We start from the raw sequence: 14,811 nt of genomic DNA, 5'->3' as shown, positions 1-14,811 counted from the left end.
GCATGTCGTAAGGGGGGGTGGTTATCTCTTTCATCAAAAATCGGACGTTTTTGATTGAACAATAAAGGCCTACAAATGTTATTTAATTCACTTTCTGGGGTGGAGAAAAAATTTTTAAGGCCTCAGAGTGAATAAATTGGCCATTTTCATTCACATTTACCCATTCCTTAAGGCTTGTGTTTAGGGCCCCTGGAAGCTTGAAAATCACTTTAAACATCTAATTTTATCTCTAAAAGTGATTATCCACGTACAAATGTGAATTGTCGTTTAAAGACGCAACATTGGAAAATGGACCATTTTTTTCGTTTCTGAAGCATGTCGTAAGGGGGGGTGGTTATCTCTTTCATCAAAAATCGGGCGTTTTTGCTTGAACAATAAAGGCCTACAAATGTTATTTAGTTCACTTCCCGTGGAGGAGAAACACTTTTTAAGGCCGCAGAGTGAGTAAATTGGCCATTTTCATTCACTTTTACCCATTCCTCAAATCTCGTGTTTAAGGGCCCTGGAAGCATGAAAATCACTTTAAACATCTCATTTTATCTTTAAAAGTGATTTTCCACGTACAAATGTGAATTGTAGTTCAAAGAGGCAACATTTGAAAACGGACCATTTTTTACGTTTCTGAAGCATGTCGTAAGGGGGGGTGGTTATCTCTTTCGTCAAAAAAATTGTGTTTTCGCTTGAACAATAAAGGCCTACAAATGTTATTTAATTCACTTTCTGGGGTGGAGAAAAACTTTTTAAGGCCTCAGAGTGAATAAATTGGCCATTTTCATTCACTTTTACCCATTCCTCAAATCTTGTGTTTAGGGCCCCTGGAAGCTTGAAAATCACTTTAAACATCTCATTTTATCTTTAAAAGTGATTTTCCACGTACAAATGTGAATTGTAGTTCAAAGAGGCAACATTTGAAAACGGACCATTTTTTACGTTTCTGAAGCATGTCGTAAGGGGGGGTGGTTATGTCTTTCATCAAAAATCGGACGTTTTTGATTGAACAATAAAGGCCTCCAAATGTTATTTTATTCACTTCCTGTGGAGGAGAAACACTTTTTAAGGCCGCAGAGTGAGTAAATTGGCCATTTTCATTCACTTTTACCCATTCCTGAAATCTCGTGTTTAAGGCCCCTGGAAGCATGAAAATCACTTTAAACATCTCATTTTATCTTTAAAAGTGATTTTCCACGTACAAATGTGAATTGTAGTTCAAAGAGGCAACATTTGAAAACAGACCATTTTTTTAGTTTCTGAAGCATGTCGTAAGGGGGGGTGGTTATCTCTTTCATCAAAACTCGGACATTTTTAATTGAACAATAAAGGCCTACAAATGTTATTTAATTCACTTTCTGGGGTGGAGAAAAACTTTTTAAGGCCGCAGAGTGAATAAATTGGCCATTTTCATTCACATTTACCTATTCCTCAAATCTTGTGTTTAGGGCCCCTGGAAGCTTGAAAATCACTTTAAACATCTAATTTTATCTTTAAAAGAGATTTTCCACGTACAAATGTGAATTGTAGTTAAAAGAGGCAACATTTGAAAACGGACCATTTTTACGTTTCTGAGGCATGTCATAAGGGGGGTGGTTATCTCTTTCGTCAAAAATCGGGCGTTTTCGCTTGAACAATAAAGGCCTACAAATGTTATTTAGTTCACTTTCTGGGGTGGAGAAAAACTTTTTAAGGCCACAGAGTGAATAAATTGGCCATTTTCATTCACATTTACCTATTCCTCAAATCTTGTGTTTAGGGCCCCTGGAAGCTTGAAAATCACTTTAAACATCTAATTTTATCTTTAAAAGAGATTTTCCACGTACAAATGTGAATTGTAGTTAAAAGAGGCAACATTTGAAAATGGACCATTTTTTACGTTTCTGAAGCATGTCGTAAGGGGGGGTTGTTATCTCTTTGGTCAAAAATCGTGCGTTTTCTCTTGAACAATAAAGGCCTACAAATGTTATTAAATTCACTTCCCGTGGAGGAGAAACACTTTTTAAGGCCGCAGAGTGAGTAAATTGGCCATATTCATTCACTTTTACCCATTCCTCAAATCTTGTGTTTAAGGCCCCTGGAAGCATGAAAATCACTTTAAACATCTCATTTTATCTTTAAAAGTGATTTTCCACGTACAAATGTGAATTGTAGTTCAAAGACGCAACATTGGAAAATGGACCATTTTTATCGTTTCTGAAGCATGTCGTAAGGGGGTGTGGTTATCTCTTTCACCAAAAAACAGGCGTTTTTGATTGAACAATAAAGGCATCCAAATGTTATTTAATTCACTTCCCGTGGAGGAGAAACACTTTTTAAGGCTGCAGAGTGAGTAAATTGGCCATTTTCATTCACTTTTACCCATTCCTCAAATCTCGTGTTTAAGGCCCCTGGAAGCATGAAAATCACTTTAAACATCTCATTTTATCTTTAAAAGTGATTTTCCACGTACAAATGTGAATTGTAGTTCAAAGAGGCAACATTTGAAAACGGACCATTGTTTACGATTCTGAAGCATGTCGTAGGGGGGGTGGTTAACTCTTTCGTCAAAAATCGGGCGTTTTCCCTTGAACAATAAAGGCCTACAAATGTTATTTAGTTCACTTCCCGTGGAGGAGAAACACTTTTTAAGGCCGCAGAGTGAGTAAATTGGCCATTTTCATTCACTTTTACATATTCCTCAAATCTTGTGTTTAAGGGCCCTGGAAGCATGAAAATCACTTTAAACATCTCATTTTATCTTTAAAAGTGATTTTCCACGTACAAATGTGAATTGTAGTTCAAAGAGGCAACATTTGAAAACAGACCATTTTTTTAGTTTCTGAAGCATGTCGTAAGGGGGGTGGTTATCTCTTTCCTCAAAAATCGGACATTTTTGATTGAACAATAAAGGCCTACAAATGTTATTTAATTCACTTTCTGGGGTGGAGAAATTTTTTTTAAGGCCTCAGAGTGAATAAATTGGCCATTTTCATTCACATTTACCCATTCCTTAAGGCTTGTGTTTAGGGCCCCTGGAAGCTTGAAAATCACTTTAAACATCTAATTTTATCTCTAAAAGTGATTATCCACGTACAAATGTGAATTGTCGTTTAAAGACGCAACATTGGAAAATGGACCATTTTTATCGTTTCTGAAGCATGTCGTAAGGGGGGGTGGTTATCTCTTTCACCAAAAAAAAGGCGTTTTTGATTGAACAATAAAGGCCTCCAAATGTTATTTTATTCTCTTCCCGTGGAGGAGAAACACTTTTTAAGGCCGCAGAGTGAGTAAATTGGCCATTTTCATTCACTTTTACCCGTTCCTCAAATCTTGTGTTTAAGGCCCCTGGAAGCATGAAAATCACTTTAAACATCTCATTTTATCTTTAAAAGTGATTTTCCACGTACAAATGTGAATTGTAGTTCAAAGAGGCAACATTTGAAAATGCACCATTTTTTTCGTTTCTGAAGCATGTCGTAAGGGGGGGTGGTTATCTCTTTCACCAAAAAACAGGCGTTTTTGATTGAACAATAAAGGCCTCCAAATGTTATTTAATTCACTTCCCGTGGAGGAGAAACACTTTTTAAGGCTGCAGAGTGAGTAAATTGACCATTTTCATTCACTTTTACCCATTCCTCAAATCTCGTGTTTAAGGCCCCTGGAAGCATGAAAATCACTTTAAACATCTCATTTTATCTTTAAAAGTGATTTTCCACGTACAAATGTGAATTGTAGTTCAAAGAGGCAACATTTGAAAACGGACCATTGTTTACGATTCTGAAGCATGTCGTAGGGGGGGTGGTTAACTCTTTCGTCAAAAATCGGGCGTTTTCCCTTGAACAATAAAGGCCTACAAATGTTATTTAGTTCACTTCCCGTGGAGGAGAAACACTTTTTAAGGCCGCAGAGTGAGTAAATTGGCCATATTCATTCACTTTTACCCATTCCTCAAATCTTGTGTTTAAGGCCCCTGGAAGCATGAAAATCACTTTAAACATCTCATTTTATCTTTAAAAGTGATTTTCCACGTACAAATGTGAATTGTAGTTCAAAGAGGCAACATTTGAAAACGGACCATTTTTTACGCTTCTGAAGCATGTCGTAAGGGGGGGTGGTTATCTTTTTCGTCAAAAATCAGGCATTTTCGCTTGAACAATAAAGGCCTACAAATGTTGTTTAGTTCACTTCCCATGGAGGAGAAACACTTTTTAAGGCCGCAGAGTGAGTAAATTGGCCATTTTCATTCACTTTTACCCATTTCTCAAATCTTGTGTTTAGGGCCCCTGGAAGCTTGAAAATCACTTTAAACATCTCATTTTATCTCTAAAAGTGATTATCCACGTACAATGTTAATTGTAGTTCAAAGACTCAACATTTGAAAATGAACCATTTTTTTTGTTTCAGAAGCATGTCGTAAGGGGGGGTGGTTATCTCTTTCGTCAAAAAAATTGTGTTTTCGCTTGAACAATAAAGGCCTACAAATGTTATTTAATTCCCTTCCCGGGGAGGAGAAACACTTTTTAAGGAATCAGAATGAGTAAATTGGCCATTTTCATTCACTTTTACCCATTCCTCAAATCTTGTGTTTAAGGCCCCTGGAAGCATGAAAATCACTTTAAACATCTCATTTTATCTTTAAAAGTGATTTTCCACGTACAAATGTGAATTGTCGTTTAAAGACGCAACATTTGAAAATGGACCATTTTTTTCGTTTCTGAAGCATGTCGTAAGGGGGGGTGGTTATCTCTTTCACCAAAAAAAAGGTGTTTTTGATTGAACAATAAAGGCCTCCAAATGTTATTTTATTCACTTCCCGTGGAGGAGAAACACTTTTTAAGGCCGCAGAGTGAGTAAATTGGCCATTTTCATTCACTTGTACCCATTCCTCAAATCTCGTGTTTAAGGCCCCTGGAAGCATGAAAATCACTTTAAACATCTCATTTTATCTTTAAAAGTGATTTTCCACGTACAAATGTGAATTGTAGTTCAAAGAGGCAACATTTGAAAACGGACCATTTTTTACGTTTCTGAAGCATGTCGTAGGGGGGGTGGTTAACTCTTTCGTCAAAAATCGGGCGTTTTCCCTTGAACAATAAAGGCCTACAAATGTTATTTAATTCACTTCCCGTGGAGGAGAAACACTTTTTAAGGACTCAGAATGAGTAAATTGGCCATTTTCATTCACTTTTACATATTCCTCAAATCTTGTGTTTAAGGCCCCTGGAAGCATGAAAATCACTTTAATCATCTCATTTTATCTTTAAAAGTGATTTTCCACGTACAAATGTGAATTGTAGTTCAAAGAGGCAACATTTGAAAACGGACCATTTTTTACGTTTCTGAAGCATGTCGTAAGGGGGGGTGGTTATGTCTTTCATCAAAAATCGGACGTTTTTAATTGAACAATAAAGGCCTACAAATGTTATTTAATTCACTTTCTGGGGTGGAGAAAAACTTTTTAAGGCCTCAGAGTGAATAAATTGGCCATTTTCATTCACATTTACCTATTCCTCAAATCTTGTGTTTAGGGCCCCTGGAAGCTTGAAAATCACTTTAAACATCTAATTTTATCTTTAAAAGAGATTTTCCACGTACAAATGTGAATTGTAGTTAAAAGAGGCAACATTTGAAAACGGACCATTTTTTACGTTTCTGAAGCATGTCGTAAGGGGGGATTGTTATCTCTTTGGTCAAAAATCGTGCGTTTTCTCTTGAACAATAAAGGCCTACAAATGTTATTTAGTTCACTTCCCGTGGAGGAGAAACACTTTTTAAGGCTGCAGAGTGAGTAAATTGGCCATATTCATTCACTTTTACCCATTCCTCAAATCTTGTGTTTAAGGCCCCTGGAAGCATGAAAATCACTTTAAACATCTCATTTTATCTTTAAAAGTGATTTTCCACGTACAAATGTGAATTGTAGTTCAAAGAGGCAACATTTGAAAACAGACCATTTTTTTAGTTTCTGAAGCATGTCGTAAGGGGGGTGGTTATCTCTTTCATCAAAAATCGGACATTTTTGATTGAACAATAAAGGCCTACAAATGTTATTTAATTCACTTTCTGGGGAGGAGAAATTTTTTTTAAGGCCTCAGAGTGAATAAATTGGCCATTTTCATTCACATTTACCCATTCCTTAAGGCTTGTGTTTAGGGCCCCTGGAAGCTTGAAAATCACTTTAAACATCTCATTTTATCTTTAAAAGTGATTTTCCACGTACAAATGTGAATTGTAGTTCAAAGAGGCAACATTTGAAAATGGACTATTTTTTTCGTTTCTGAAGCATGTCGTAAGGGGGTGTGGTTATCTCTTTCACCAAAAAACAGGCGTTTTTGATTGAACAATAAAGGCCTCCAAATGTTATTTAATTCACTTCCCGTGGAGGAGAAACACTTTTTAAGGCTGCAGAGTGAGTAAATTGGCCATTTTCATTCACTTTTACCCATTCCTCAAATCTCGTGTTTAAGGCCCCTGGAAGCATGAAAATCACTTTAAACATCTCATTTTATCTTTAAAAGTGATTTTCCACGTACAAATGTGAATTGTAGTTCAAAGAGGCAACATTTGAAAACGGACCATTGTTTACGATTCTGAAGCATGTCGTAGGGGGGGTGGTTAACTCTTTCGTCAAAAATCGGGCGTTTTCCCTTGAACAATAAAGGCCTACAAATGTTATTTAGTTCACTTCCCGTGGAGGAGAAACACTTTTTAAGGCCGCAGACTGAGTATATTGGCCATATTCATTCACTTTTACCCATTCCTCAAATCTTGTGTTTAAGGCCCCTGGAAGCATGAAAATCACTTTAAGCATCTCATGTTATCTTTAAAAGTGATTTTCCACGTACAAATGTGAATTGTAGTTCAAAGAGGCAACATTTGAAAACAGACCATTTTTTTAGTTTGTGAAGCATGTCGTAAGGGGGGGTGGTTATCTCTTTCATCAAAAATCGGACGTTTTTGATTGAACAATAAAGGCCTACAAATGTTATTTAATTCACTTTCTGGGGTGGAGAAAAAAAATTTAAGGCCTCAGAGTGAATAAATTGGCCATTTTCATTCACATTTACCCATTCCTTAAGGCTTGTGTTTAGGGCCCCTGGAAGCTTGAAAATCACTTTAAACATCTAATTTTATCTCTAAAAGTGATTATCCACGTACAAATGTGAATTGTCGTTTAAAGACGCAACATTGGAAAATGGACCATTTTTTTCGTTTCTGAAGCATGTCGTAAGGGGGGGTGGTTATCTCTTTCATCAAAAATCGGGCGTTTTTGCTTGAACAATAAAGGCCTACAAATGTTATTTAGTTCACTTCCTGTGGAGGAGAAACACTTTTTAAGGCAGCAGAGTGAGTAAATTGGCCATTTTCATTCACTTTTACCCATTCCTCAAATCTCGTGTTTAAGGCCCCTGGAAGCATGAAAATCACTTTAAACATCTCATTTTATCTTTAAAAGTGATTTTCCACGTACAAATGTGAATTGTAGTTAAAAGAGGCAACATTTGAAAACGGACCATTTTTTACGTTTCTGAAGCATGTCATAAGGGGGGTGGTTATCTCTTTCATCAAAAATCGGACGTTTTTGATTGAACAATAAAGGCCTCCAAATGTTATTTTATTCACTTCCCGTGGAGGAGAAACACTTTTTAAGGCCGCAGAGTGAGTAAATTGGCCATATTCATTCACTTTTACCCATTCCTCAAATCTTGTGTTTAAGGCCCCTGGAAGCATGAAAATCACTTTAAACATCTCATTTTATCTTTAAAAGTGATTTTCCATGTACAAATGTGAATTGTAGTTCAAAGAGGCAACATTTCAAAACAGACCATTTTTTCAGTTTCTGAAGCATGTTGTAAGGGGGGGTGGTTATCTCTTTCATCAAAAATCGGACGTTTTTGATTGAACAATAAAGGCCTACAAATGTTATTTTATTCACTTCCCGTGGAGGAGAAACACTTTTTAAGGCCGCAGAGTGAGTAAATTGGCCATTTTCGTTCACTTTTACCCATTCCTCAAATCTCGTGTTTAAGGCCCCTGGAAGCATGAAAATACCTTTAAACATCTCATTTTATCTTTAAAAGTGATTTTCCACGTACAAATGTGAATTGTAGTTCAAAGAGGCAACATTTGAAAACGGACCATTTTTTACGCTTCTGAAGCATGTCGTAAGGGGGGGTGGTTATCTCTTTCGTCAAAAAAATTGTGTTTTCGCTTGAACAATAAAGGCCTACAAATGTTATTTAATTCACTTCCCGTGGAGGAGAAACACTTTTTAAGGACTCAGAATGAGTAAATTGGCCATTTTCATTCACTTTTACATATTCCTCAAATCTTGTGTTTAAGGCCCCTGGAAGCATGAAAATCACTTTAAACATCTCATTTTATCTTTAAAAGTGATTTTCCACATACAAATGTGAATTGTAGTTCAAAGAGGCAACATTTGAAAACGGACCATTTTTTACGTTTCTGAAGCATGTCGTAAGGGGGGGTGGTTATCTCTTTCATCAAAAATCGGACGTTTTTGATTGAACAATAAAGGCCTCCAAATGTTATTTTATTCACTTCCCGTGGAGGAAAAACACTTTTTAAGGCCGCAGAGTGAGTAAATTGGCCATTTTCATTCACTTTTACCCATTCCTCAAATCTCGTGTTTAAGGCCCCTGGAAGCATGAAAATCACTTTAAACATCTCATTTTATCTTTAAAAGTGATTTTCCACGTACAAATGTGAATTGTCGTTTAAAGACGCAACATTTGAAAATGGACCATTTTTTTCGTTTCTGAAGCATGTCGTAAGGGGGGGTGGTTATCTCTTTCACCAAAAAAAAGGTGTTTTTGATTGAACAATAAAGGCCTCCAAATGTTATTTTATTCACTTCCCGTGGAGGAGAAACACTTTTTAAGGCCGCAGAGTGAGTAAATTGGCCATTTTCATTCACTTGTACCCATTCCTCAAATCTCGTGTTTAAGGCCCCTGGAAGCATGAAAATCACTTTAAACATCTCATTTTATCTTTAAAAGTGATTTTCCACGTACAAATGTGAATTGTAGTTCAAAGAGGCAACATTTGAAAACGGACCATTTTTTACGTTTCTGAAGCATGTCGTAGGGGGGGTGGTTAACTCTTTCGTCAAAAATCGGGCGTTTTCCCTTGAACAATAAAGGCCTACAAATGTTATTTAATTCACTTCCCGTGGAGGAGAAACACTTTTTAAGGACTCAGAATGAGTAAATTGGCCATTTTCATTCACTTTTACATATTCCTCAAATCTTGTGTTTAAGGCCCCTGGAAGCATGAAAATCACTTTAATTATCTCATTTTATCTTTAAAAGTGATTTTCCACGTACAAATGTGAATTGTAGTTCAAAGAGGCAACATTTGAAAACGGACCATTTTTTACGTTTCTGAAGCATGTCGTAAGGGGGGGTGGTTATGTCTTTCATCAAAAATCGGACGTTTTTAATTGAACAATAAAGGCCTACAAATGTTATTTAATTCACTTTCTGGGGTGGAGAAAAACTTTTTAAGGCCTCAGAGTGAATAAATTGGCCATTTTCATTCACATTTACCTATTCCTCAAATCTTGTGTTTAGGGCCCCTGGAAGCTTGAAAATCACTTTAAACATCTAATTTTATCTTTAAAAGAGATTTTCCACGTACAAATGTGAATTGTAGTTAAAAGAGGCAACATTTGAAAACGGACCATTTTTTACGTTTCTGAAGCATGTCGTAAGGGGGGATTGTTATCTCTTTGGTCAAAAATCGTGCGTTTTCTCTTGAACAATAAAGGCCTACAAATGTTATTTAATTCACTTCCCGTGGAGGAGAAACACTTTTTAAGGACTCAGAATGAGTAAATTGGCCATTTTCATTCACTTTTACATATTCCTCAAATCTTGTGTTTAAGGCCCCTGGAAGCATGAAAATCACTTTAATCATCTCATTTTATCTTTAAAAGTGATTTTCCACGTACAAATGTGAATTGTAGTTCAAAGAGGCAACATTTGAAAACGGACCATTTTTTACGTTTCTGAAGCATGTCGTAAGGGGGGGTGGTTATGTCTTTCATCAAAAATCGGACGTTTTTAATTGAACAATAAAGGCCTACAAATGTTATTTAATTCACTTCCCGTGGAGGAGAAACACTTTTTAAGGCCGCAGAGTGAGTAAATTGGCCATATTCATTCACTTTTACCCATTCCTCAAATCTTGTGTTTAAGGCCCCTGGAAGCATGAAAATCACTTTAAACATCTCATTTTATCTTTAAAAGTGATTTTCCACGTACAAATGTGAATTGTAGTTCAAAGAGGCAACATTTGAAAATGCACCATTTTTTTCGTTTCTGAAGCATGTTGTAAGGGGGGGTGGTTAACTCTTTTGTCAAAAATCGGGCGTTTTCCCTTGAACAATAAAGGCCTACAAATGTTATTTAGTTCACTTCCCGTGGAGGGGAAACACTTTTTAAGGCCGCAGACTGAGTAAATTGGCCATATTCATTCACTTTTACCCATTCCTCAAATCTTGTGTTTAAGGCCCCTGGAAGCATGAAAATCACTTTAAACATCTCATTTTATCTTTAAAAGTGATTTTCCACGTACAAATGTGAATTGTAGTTCAAAGAGGCAACATTTCAAAACAGACCATTTTTTCAGTTTCTGAAGCATGTTGTAAGGGGGGGTGGTTATCTCTTTCATCAAAAATCGGACGTTTTTGATTGAACAATAAAGGCCTACAAATGTTATTTTATTCACTTCCCGTGGAGGAGAAACACTTTTTAAGGCCACAGAGTGAGTAAATTGGCCATTTTCGTTCACTTTTACCCATTCCTCAAATCTCGTGTTTAAGGCCCCTGGAAGCATGAAAATACCTTTAAACATCTCATTTTATCTTTAAAAGTGATTTTCCACGTACAAATGTGAATTGTAGTTCAAAGAGGCAACATTTGAAAACGGACCATTTTTTACGCTTCTGAAGCATGTCGTAAGGGGGGGTGGTTATCTTTTTCGTCAAAAATCGGGCATTTTCGCTTGAACAATAAAGGCCTACAAATGTTGTTTAGTTCACTTCCCGTGGAGGAGAAACACTTTTTAAGGCCGCAGAGTGAGTAAATTGGCCATTTTCATTCACTTTTACCCGTTCCTCAAATCTTGTGTTTAAGGCCCCTGGAAGCATGAAAATCACTTTAAACATCTCATTTTATCTTTAAAAGTGATTTTCCACGTACAAATGTGAATTGTAGTTCAAAGAGGCAACATTTGAAAATGCACCATTTTTTTCGTTTCTGAAGCATGTTGTAAGGGGGGGTGGTTAACTCTTTTGTCAAAAATCGGGCGTTTTCCCTTGAACAATAAAGGCCTACAAATGTTATTTAGTTCACTTCCCGTGGAGGGGAAACACTTTTTAAGGCCGCAGACTGAGTAAATTGGCCATATTCATTCACTTTTACCCATTCCTCAAATCTTGTGTTTAAGGCCCCTGGAAGCATGAAAATCACTTTAAACATCTCATTTTATCTTTAAAAGTGATTTTCCACGTACAAATGTGAATTGTAGTTCAAAGAGGCAACATTTCAAAACAGACCATTTTTTCAGTTTCTGAAGCATGTTGTAAGGGGGGGTGGTTATCTCTTTCATCAAAAATCGGACGTTTTTGATTGAACAATAAAGGCCTACAAATGTTATTTTATTCACTTCCCGTGGAGGAGAAACACTTTTTAAGGCCACAGAGTGAGTAAATTGGCCATTTTCGTTCACTTTTACCCATTCCTCAAATCTCGTGTTTAAGGCCCCTGGAAGCATGAAAATACCTTTAAACATCTCATTTTATCTTTAAAAGTGATTTTCCACGTACAAATGTGAATTGTAGTTCAAAGAGGCAACATTTGAAAACGGACCATTTTTTACGCTTCTGAAGCATGTCGTAAGGGGGGGTGGTTATCTTTTTCGTCAAAAATCGGGCATTTTCGCTTGAACAATAAAGGCCTACAAATGTTGTTTAGTTCACTTCCCGTGGAGGAGAAACACTTTTTAAGGCCGCAGAGTGAGTAAATTGGCCATTTTCATTCACTTTTACCCATTTCTCAAATCTTGTGTTTAGGGCCCCTGGAAGCTTGAAAATCACTTTAAACATCTCATTTTATCTCTAAAAGTGATTATCCACGTACAATGTTAATTGTAGTTCAAAGACTCAACATTTGAAAATGAACCATTTTTTTAGTTTCAGAAGCATGTCGTAAGGGGGGGTGGTTATCTCTTTCGTCAAAAAAATTGTGTTTTCGCTTGAACAATAAAGGCCTACAAATGTTATTTAATTCACTTCCCGTGGAGGAGAAACACTTTTTAAGGACTCAGAATGAGTAAATTGGCCATTTTCATTCACTTTTACATATTCCTCAAATCTTGTGTTTAAGGCCCCTGGAGGCATGAAAATCACTTTAAACATCTCATTTTATCTTTAAAAGTGATTTTCCACATACAAATGTGAATTGTAGTTCAAAGAGGCAACATTTGAAAACGGACCATTTTTTACGTTTCTGAAGCATGTCGTAATGGGGGGTGGTTATCTCTTTCATCAAAAATCGGACGTTTTTGATTGAACAATAAAGGCCTCCAAATGTTATTTTATTCACTTCCCGTGGAGGAAAAACACTTTTTAAGGCCGCAGAGTGAGTAAATTGGCCATTTTCATTCACTTTTACCCATTCCTCAAATCTCGTGTTTAAGGCCCCTGGAAGCATGAAAATCACTTTAAACATCTCATTTTATCTTTAAAAGTGATTTTCCACGTACAAATGTGAATTGTCGTTTAAAGACGCAACATTTGAAAATGGACCATTTTTTTCGTTTCTGAAGCATGTCGTAAGGGGGGGTGGTTATCTCTTTCACCAAAAAAAAGGTGTTTTTGATTGAACAATAAAGGCCTCCAAATGTTATTTTATTCACTTCCCGTGGAGGAGAAACACTTTTTAAGGCCGCAGAGTGAGTAAATTGGCCATTTTCATTCACTTGTACCCATTCCTCAAATCTCGTGTTTAAGGCCCCTGGAAGCATGAAAATCACTTTAAACATCTCATTTTATCTTTAAAAGTGATTTTCCACGTACAAATGTGAATTGTAGTTCAAAGAGGCAACATTTGAAAACGGACCATTTTTTACGTTTCTGAAGCATGTCGTAGGGGGGGTGGTTAACTCTTTCGTCAAAAATCGGGCGTTTTCCCTTGAACAATAAAGGCCTACAAATGTTATTTAATTCACTTCCCGTGGAGGAGAAACACTTTTTAAGGACTCAGAATGAGTAAATTGGCCATTTTCATTCACTTTTACATATTCCTCAAATCTTGTGTTTAAGGCCCCTGGAAGCATGAAAATCACTTTAATCATCTCATTTTATCTTTAAAAGTGATTTTCCACGTACAAATGTGAATTGTAGTTCAAAGAGGCAACATTTGAAAACGGACCATTTTTTACGTTTCTGAAGCATGTCGTAAGGGGGGGTGGTTATGTCTTTCATCAAAAATCGGATGTTTTTAATTGAACAATAAAGGCCTACAAATGTTATTTAATTCACTTTCTGGGGTGGAGAAAAACTTTTTAAGGCCTCAGAGTGAATAAATTGGCCATTTTCATTCACATTTACCTATTCCTCAAATCTTGTGTTTAGGGCCCCTGGAAGCTTGAAAATCACTTTAAACATCTAATTTTATCTTTAAAAGAGATTTTCCACGTACAAATGTGAATTGTAGTTAAAAGAGGCAACATTTGAAAACGGACCATTTTTTACGTTTCTGAAGCATGTCGTAAGGGGGGATTGTTATCTCTTTGGTCAAAAATCGTGCGTTTTCTCTTGAACAATAAAGGCCTACAAATGTTATTTAGTTCACTTCCCGTGGAGGAGAAACACTTTTTAAGGCCGCAGAGTGAGTAAATTGGCCATTTTCATTCACTTTTACCCATTCCTCAAATCTCGTGTTTAAGTCCCCTGGAAGCATGAAAATCACTTTAAACATCTCATTTTATCTTTAAAAGTGATTTTCCACGTACAAATGTGAATTGTAGTTCAAAGAGGCAACATTTGAAAATGCACCATTTTTTTCATTTCTGAAGCATGTCGTAAGGGGGGGTGGTTATCTCTTTCACCAAAAAACAGGCGTTTTTGATTGAACAATAAAGGCCTCCAAATGTTATTTTATTCTCTTCCCGTGGAGGAGAAACACTTTTTAAGGCCGCAGAGTGAGTAAATTGGCCATTTTCATTCACTTTTACCCGTTCCTCAAATCTTGTGTTTAAGGCCCCTGGAAGCATGAAAATCACTTTAAACATCTCATTTTATCTTTAAAAGTGATTTTCCACGTACAAATGTGAATTGTAGTTCAAAGAGGCAACATTTGAAAATGCACCATTTTTTTCGTTTCTGAAGCATGTTGTAAGGGGGGGTGGTTAACTCTTTTGTCAAAAATCGGGCGTTTTTGCTTGAACAATAAAGGCCTACAAATGTTATTTAGTTCACTTCCCGTGGAGGAGAAACACTTTTTAAGGCCGCAGAGTGAGTAAATTGGCCATTTTCATTCACTTTTACCCATTCCTCAAATCTCGTGTTTAAGGGCCCTGGAAGCATGAAAATCACTTTAAACATCTCATTTTATCTTTAAAAGTGATTTTCCACGTACAAATGTGAATTGTAGTTCAAAGAGGCAACATTTGAAAACGGACCATTTTTTACGTTTCTGAAGCATGTCGTAAGGGGGGGTGGTTATCTCTTTCGTCAAAAAAATTGTGTTTTCGCTTGAACAATAAAGGCCTACAAATGTTATTTAATTCACTTTCTGGGGTGGAGAAAAACTT

The sequence above is a fragment of the Triturus cristatus genome, chromosome 7 (genome assembly GCF_964204655.1).
Source record: "Triturus cristatus chromosome 7, aTriCri1.1, whole genome shotgun sequence".
Taxonomy (NCBI): domain Eukaryota; kingdom Metazoa; phylum Chordata; class Amphibia; order Caudata; family Salamandridae; genus Triturus; species Triturus cristatus.
The sequence above is the reverse complement of the archived record's forward strand: the minus strand, read 5'-3'. Positions refer to the sequence as shown.